Source organism: Pinus tabuliformis, chromosome 1_2, assembly GCF_031772625.1.
Source record: "Pinus tabuliformis cultivar Carrire ecotype Pingquan chromosome 1_2, CPIR1, whole genome shotgun sequence".
Lineage (NCBI taxonomy): Eukaryota > Viridiplantae > Streptophyta > Pinopsida > Pinales > Pinaceae > Pinus > Pinus tabuliformis.
The window spans coordinates 831,449,379-831,456,561 of record NC_142298.1 but is presented as its reverse complement, the minus strand read 5'-3'; the positions used below and the strand labels follow the sequence as shown (position 1 = coordinate 831,456,561).

The window sequence follows — 7,183 nt, the reverse complement described above, 5'->3', positions numbered from 1 at the left end:
CCATATTTATTATACTTTTATAGTTTGACTTAGATGCTCACTTTTCTTAATTTAGGTGTTTTTCTTAGTACTATTTTATGCACAGATTTATCTTTAAGAAAAGTGCACAGTAGAGAAGGGTTCTATATTTTGAGCAGGGGACACTCTTCTAAGTAGGAGGTACTCTATTCTAGGGAGATTTTGTCATGCATGTTAGGTGCTTTATCCTAGACAAAGTTCCAAGTCCTTGCCTCCTTGACAAAGTCCCTGCCAAACAAGACACTAGTGGATAGAGTTCCAAGTCCCTAAATTTTCCAAAAACCCACCTGACCCTAGCTATCTAGCCTAAAATCCTTTACATTCCAGTCATCTCTTGGTTGTGATTTCATAGAGAGAGCCCTCTCTAGTTTGGTAGGGCTAGCTACCAAACTAAAAGCTTGGTCTGTGGTTACCTTCGTCGATCTCTTCATCAGCCTGGGACATTATGGAGGATAACAGAGGGCATGACAATTAGGGAGTGCCAAGGTGTTCTAGTGAATGTAAGGTTCCCAAGTCATCGAAAAATGCAATGCTAGTTGTGAGGTCATGACTGCCAAGGTGTGTTAGGGAATGCTAGGGCATGCTAAGATGTTCCAGATAGTATGAAGACATGTCAAACAAGCTAAGATGTGCCAAGTGCTAAGGCATGCCAAGATGTACAAGGGTTCCAAGTCCCTACCTCCTCTTCTTCCATATGATATCCACTTATGAAATTTCCTTTGCAATATTTGATGCATTTGATAGTTATAGGTCATTTATAGGTTATAAATGTCTTCAGAGTTTCACTTCTAATTGAGTATTCAACTAAACATATTGATTCTCTTCTACATAACTATTTTTCCCTCCACCTAATTTTCATAACTTCAATAACCATTAGGTAGGGACCTACATCTTCGATGTTGCTTTGCTTGTTTAGTAAAATATTTTTGAGACTTTAATTTATTGAAAGTTGTAGAATTTACAATTTATGAAGTTTCAAGGTTTAATTTTAAAAAATATAATTCTTTAAAGGGTGCTAGCTCAATGGAAGAGCACCTGCTTTACAAGCAGGAGGTTGGTGGTTCAATTCCATCGTGCCCTAACATCCATATGGAATGGCGACGATCAATTTTTGGTGACGAAGGCTCTTTTTACCATCACCAATGAGCTTTGGTGACATTTTTCGACCCTCACCAAAAATATGAAATGGTGACGGTCAACGAACGCCACCATATATGCGCATCAATAGTGACAACCCTCAAAGGTCCGTAACCATAAATCGTTGTTGTTGATATGAAATGGTGACGGTCGTTGTCTATCATTATAATCATTATTCATGATGGATATTGAATGTCACCACAACACCTATAATTTTATCAATGTGGCTTTTGGTGACGGAAAACAAATTCCCATGGAATGAGCAATCTGTGGGGATAAGAATGGGATTAACAGGGATATTTTGTGAATGAAGTAGCATATCATTAATTAAACTATATTTCTTATGGGGGAAGGCTTATTATGATGCATGTTTATTAGTTCAAATATTAGTCTTATCAACTCAGAAATCATTACCACCTATATTCATGTCAGACCCTTAACATTCCTTATTTTTTATTACAATCACTAAATGAAATAAGTGGAAAGGTAAAGAGAAGCAAGAAAGAGTCCTTAACCCATCATGGGTTGGTCAAACTAATAATTTCTAATGAACTGGAAATATTGGAGAACCATGTGAGACTTCTTAAAACCCTAAAAAGCCTTGAAAGACACATGGCCTCCCATTATGAAAAAAGAAAAATAAAAATCCATTGTTATCCCTAAGACTTCTAAGTTCAAAAAGAGGAAGAAAAATTTTGAGATCACAGAAAGAATATTGTGGCTACCCTAGTAAAGATGGGAAACCACCTAAATAGAAGAAACCAATGATCAAATGGGAGCATCAAACTTTCAGGAGCAATAGGCCTATAATAAATACCTTCACTCAGCAAAAAGAAACCCCTTAAATTGTGATTCGGGTGGAAGAAACACCCAGCCAAAGAGAGAAATCTCAAGAATTCCATGTGGAATAGGTAGTACTATAGGAAAATGAAGAGGCACCTTATATAAAGTAGTGAGATGTGAAGCATGGATAGGAAAAACAAGATACACCTCATATGGAGAAGAAATATATGCAACTTGAGTCTCTAAGGATAGTTGGGCCCTATGTTATAGGAAGATGGTTGCAACTTAGGTCTCTAAATATTGTTGGCCCCCCCGCTACAGGAAGATTGATGTCTACCCATCTCCTACCGCATATGATGCTAGATATGGACAAGGCTAAAATTGAGGCCCATAAATTGAATAGGATTGCAACAGAGAAAGGTGTTGAAGATGTGGAAAATTTGGAAGATGAGCTTGACAAATTTAAGGAAGAGATGATGATTTTGAAACTCCAAGAAGCCAATAAAAGGGAATATTTGGAAAAAAAAATAGCTCAAGCAGTAATTGGAGTAGGTTATTACAATAAATACGTGAATTACTAACCAAATTGTGAAAATGGACACTTCCTTAGGATCATGGCACATTTATCGTTGGAACTAACCAGTTGTAGGCAGCCAACAAGGACATATAACCTTTTCCTAAAGGAACAATGGTTCAAGTTATAAATCTCTTATCTGCCACAACAAAGGGGAATCTAGATTCAAACTCTTAGATAATTCATTAAAATAATTCAAAATTGCAGCACGGAGGAGAAGGAAAGATTGTGTGAATTTAATTTACACAATCTTTTATTGTCAAACTCACCATCTTGGGACCCAAACCCCTATGTAATGGATTTGCCATTTCTAACCTTAGCCTCTTGGTTAAGGTGTGAATAAATGAGGGATAATGAGGTGGGGAAAATATTAGATTATTTTTTACCACCCCACTATGAATCAAGGTAGAGGACCCTAGTCCTCAAACCATTATTTCAATAGGTGATATCCTCATAGAGGATCAACAAGTAGCACACATTTCGAGATAGAGACAGGAAGAATATATCATCCATTTCGAGGATATGTTTAGACTACTAAGAGAGTAAGCCTTATAGGCATGCCATAGGAGATGGTGTGCCCTACCTTGTGGCTTACAACTCAAAGAAGTTCATTACCCTACCAGATTACACAATGCTCTCTCAAGGACATCCTCTACAAGAGCATTCTACAAAGGCTAGGTGTACAATGGATTGGCCTAAGCTTTAATCCTTCATTACTATTGAGATTAACAAATCACTCGAGCCAATAAAAGAGAATAAGAAATAGAAGTAGATAAAGGACAAAGTATGGTTCTTTCAACCAGTAGAATTCCTAAGATATATTTCATGGAATACTAGAGAATCTATCATATAAATGCAAGATTATTATAACTAAAAAGAGTAGTAGGACTAGAAGGATTAAAAAAGTTACACTTTATCAAGAATGGGCAAACATTTAAGCATGGGGTATGATGGGCCCTAGCAATGGATGCTCAAAGGCTCATCTATAACCTCTAACCACCTTAAAAACATGCATTCCTGACCTTGTTCATTATACGTTTTGATGATTTATGTATCATACTTTATGTTGAGTGAATACTTAGGTAATTTAATCATACTTATGGTTTTCATGACCACCGACAACATAAGAACATTTATTTGATAGGTTTTTGGAGCAATGAGTCCTCTTCTAGCAGCCACCTAGCAACCCACCATAACAAAAAAAATATATATATATGGGAACCTTGTTCCCTTGGTTTCAAATATGGAACTCCAAGACTACTTGAGTATAAGCCATATCAGCAATGAAGGATAGATGTAGCCATACTTCAGATCCCAGGAGACATATTTCTTATTGTTTAGGGTTTTTTGGAGGTAAATTAGCCCTCCCATTGAGGAGGATATTTCATAAACATTTTGTATAAGAAGGAGACTTGATCTTAGTTCTACAAGAAGAAAAAATAACATTATTTTGATTGTATCTTTTCAACTTTATTTATTCAAACTTATGTATTTTTTATTTAAGTTAATGGAAGGACAATATTTCTTTCCAAGTAACAAGTGTTGTATTTTTATAAGCTCCCTTGCCACCTTGGGGAGGTCCAACTCGCAAGAGCTATAGAGACCCATGTGTACTTTCTTATTTCTCATTTTCATGCTTATTTTCCATATTATTCATGTCTTTCATCTTATACTACAAGTACTAAGTAGTTTAATGAGTTATGCATTTTGTATGTTCCCATAGAAACTTAGGAACTCAATGTTTTCAATTTGTTAAGTTGTTCTCATGAATTATATATGCTAAAAAAATTACTTACAAGTTTTAGGTTTTGCCCAATTAAGTTTTTGCATTCAATTCAAATCTAAAAGTTCTTATAAATCTGTAGGACTTTCTTATACCGTTACATAACGTTTTGTAGAAATTGTCTTGATTACTTCTATTTAGCATTAATTTTCATGGTTGTGCATCATTTATCTGAAAAAGCCTCAAGAAACATTCGTTGATATGATTTAGTTAACAAGGGAATTGATGAGGAGAAATCCATCTCTACAAGATCACTTTTCTGGTTATTGCATTGTTGGTTTGTTTTTCTCTTGTTGCTTTATATTTTGCAAAAGTAGGATTAGGTTCACATTTTTACAAGAGTAGAATAGGATAGTCATTGATGCAATATTTATTTCTCTACAAATAAAAGTTAGTTTTCTCTTCCTACAAAATAGCATAGCATTTACTTTCTACAACTCGGTTTTTTGCAATTAATTTTGTTTCTGCAAGTTTCATTGAGTTCCTGCTTCACTATATGATTCCACCTTTAATATAATCAAGCATAAATTTGGTTGCATATAATAATATGCATTGATTATTAAGAAGGAATGTGGTTTTCATATATTGTGTGCAATACCTATTAAGTTTGTACAAACCCTGGGTTGACATATTAAAGTTTATACCTTCAATGATACAACACTTTTGTTGGAATAATAAGGGTCATCATTGATTTTCCTACTTAATTTTTTTAATTTAACCTTCTCATAAATTTTTTGGTAGGTTTCAAAATTCAATGATCCTTGAAAGTTAGTATCATTGGAGAAAATTGTCAAAACCAAGGAATTTTGAAGGGGATGAAAGATGCATGTATATACACAAATGCCCTTATTATAAGAAGTAAGTGTAGGCTTCCATCTTAAGTATAGGAGGAAGAGCATGTGGTTATAAGTGTTATTGCCAAATTTATTCCATCAATCAACCAAATCAGAAATTTTCTTTTTTTCCAAGGAAAAAACCTCATGGAAATCCCTCAAAGTACTTCTCCATGATCCATGGATAGTAAACAAAATAAACCATCAACCCAAATTATGGAACCTAATCTTGAGGGGATCAAGGGAATTGAATCAAGGTCTCTTTTCCTTCATGACCACTTAAGTTAACCCTTAAGGCACAATCAAAATAGGGATTACATCATATAGCATGTAAAAATGAAATCAATTAAATATGGGAAAATTGTTATTACTTTCTTCTTTGTACTTCATTCACAATATCTATGTATTTTTTTATTATCATTTAGAAAGTAATATTCATGTGTTCTACATTGTCAAGTATAATATGTTACACTATTAAATAACAGTCACATAGCAACAATACCATTATTCATTAGTGGGGATAATAAAGTTCCATGTAGATTAGACTGGTACATTATGAATCCATCACCAAACCATCACCATAATCATCTAAAATGTAAGGGAGATTTTTTGTAGCTATCAACTTGAACAAAGTCATTTAAGGAATGCCTCACAAGCCTATGAATACTACATGCAAACTATGAAAACATTGATTACATGACCTATAGGTTTTTGTTATTTATCATAAGATGACTTTATTGTTACCGTATCTTTTTTTTTTGGATATAATCAAACAAATTGGACACATGACTAGAAGTTCAAATCTCCTCCCCATGTGTTAGTCTTACTTAAATTGACACATTATTTAAAATGAAATTGTGTAAGTAATTATGTCACTTCATTGTTATTTATTTAACTTCCCATTCTCAAATTTTGACTTTTTCTCAACTTATCGGCACATGTGCATGGATTAGGGGAATTCCTAGGATCCATTTAGGACCTTCCTCTATAATTCCTTATTTCAATATTTCATCACATGCAGCCCCCATCTAATTACATAGAGAATTATCATTCCCATACTAGTTTTTATCATTTTCGAATAAATTGTGGAACACATCCTTTAATCCTTGCAAATTAAGTCCTTCTCATGAACCCTAGATATCAAAATGAATTAATATCACCATATCAAGATAGAAAATCACAAAATGCAACGAGACTTCTTGTAACATTTTCAAGTTTGTATTTTGAATTTTCCACTAAATTCATACAAATAACACATCACTTCTTCCTCTTTCATCAAACCTTTTTGTTTTCAATCTCTCATTGAAATCTCAAATTGTAGGCTTCCACTTTTAAGAAAAGCCAAATGGAATTTAAGGTCAAGAATTTCTTCCATTAGGTTCTTATGATCAAGAAATTGCTTGTATAGTCACTAGAAATTACACGTGTCATTGTTGGCTTGAGGGGGTTTGGACCCATGTTTAGAGTTATATACACTAACCAAAAAAACCCTACACTACCGACCCTTCTGGAAACAACCCGCGTAGTGCAGGCTGCAGTCTCACCTGAAGCAATATTGGGGATTGTTACGGGATAAAACACCTTAGGTTCTAGGTTGGAAACCCCAACATATCGAAGGGAATACACCAACAAGAAGCAAGAAAACAAGTAGTCCTAATTCTTAAACTACTAAAGTGGGATGAAGAGAGAGTGCCCGTAGGTCCTACGTTTGAAGATGTTCCCAAAGGGTTCAAACCCTCTTCTTCCTCCAATGCTTCAAATCCTGCAACACAATCCAGAAAAGCATATATACTACCAGTAGTTCAAAGCATGTTCAAGATATGAATGTTAGATCATATAAGCATATGGATATAAAACATGAGATCATACATAATTATATCATAACATGAGTTAAAGCATAAATATCATAACTATCAGGAATGTGACAGAACTTATTTATTGATGTTTGCAAAGAAATATGGAAAAATACAACTTGATTCGACGTCGGCTCCAAACGAAACATTCCTCCGGATTCGTCCAACCCAAGCCTCAACAATACTCTTTCAAATGCATACA

At 34.4% G+C, this 7,183-nt stretch overlaps 1 non-coding gene across 1 annotated transcript; it reads left to right on the top strand.

Moving 5' to 3' along the window:
- The first annotated feature begins 1,027 nt into the window (after positions 1 to 1,027).
- On the top strand, positions 1,028 to 1,099 carry TRNAV-UAC (transfer RNA valine (anticodon UAC)). The gene has a single exon. It is a non-coding gene; the product is annotated as a tRNA-Val (tRNA).
- The last annotated feature ends 6,084 nt before the right edge of the window (positions 1,100 to 7,183 follow it).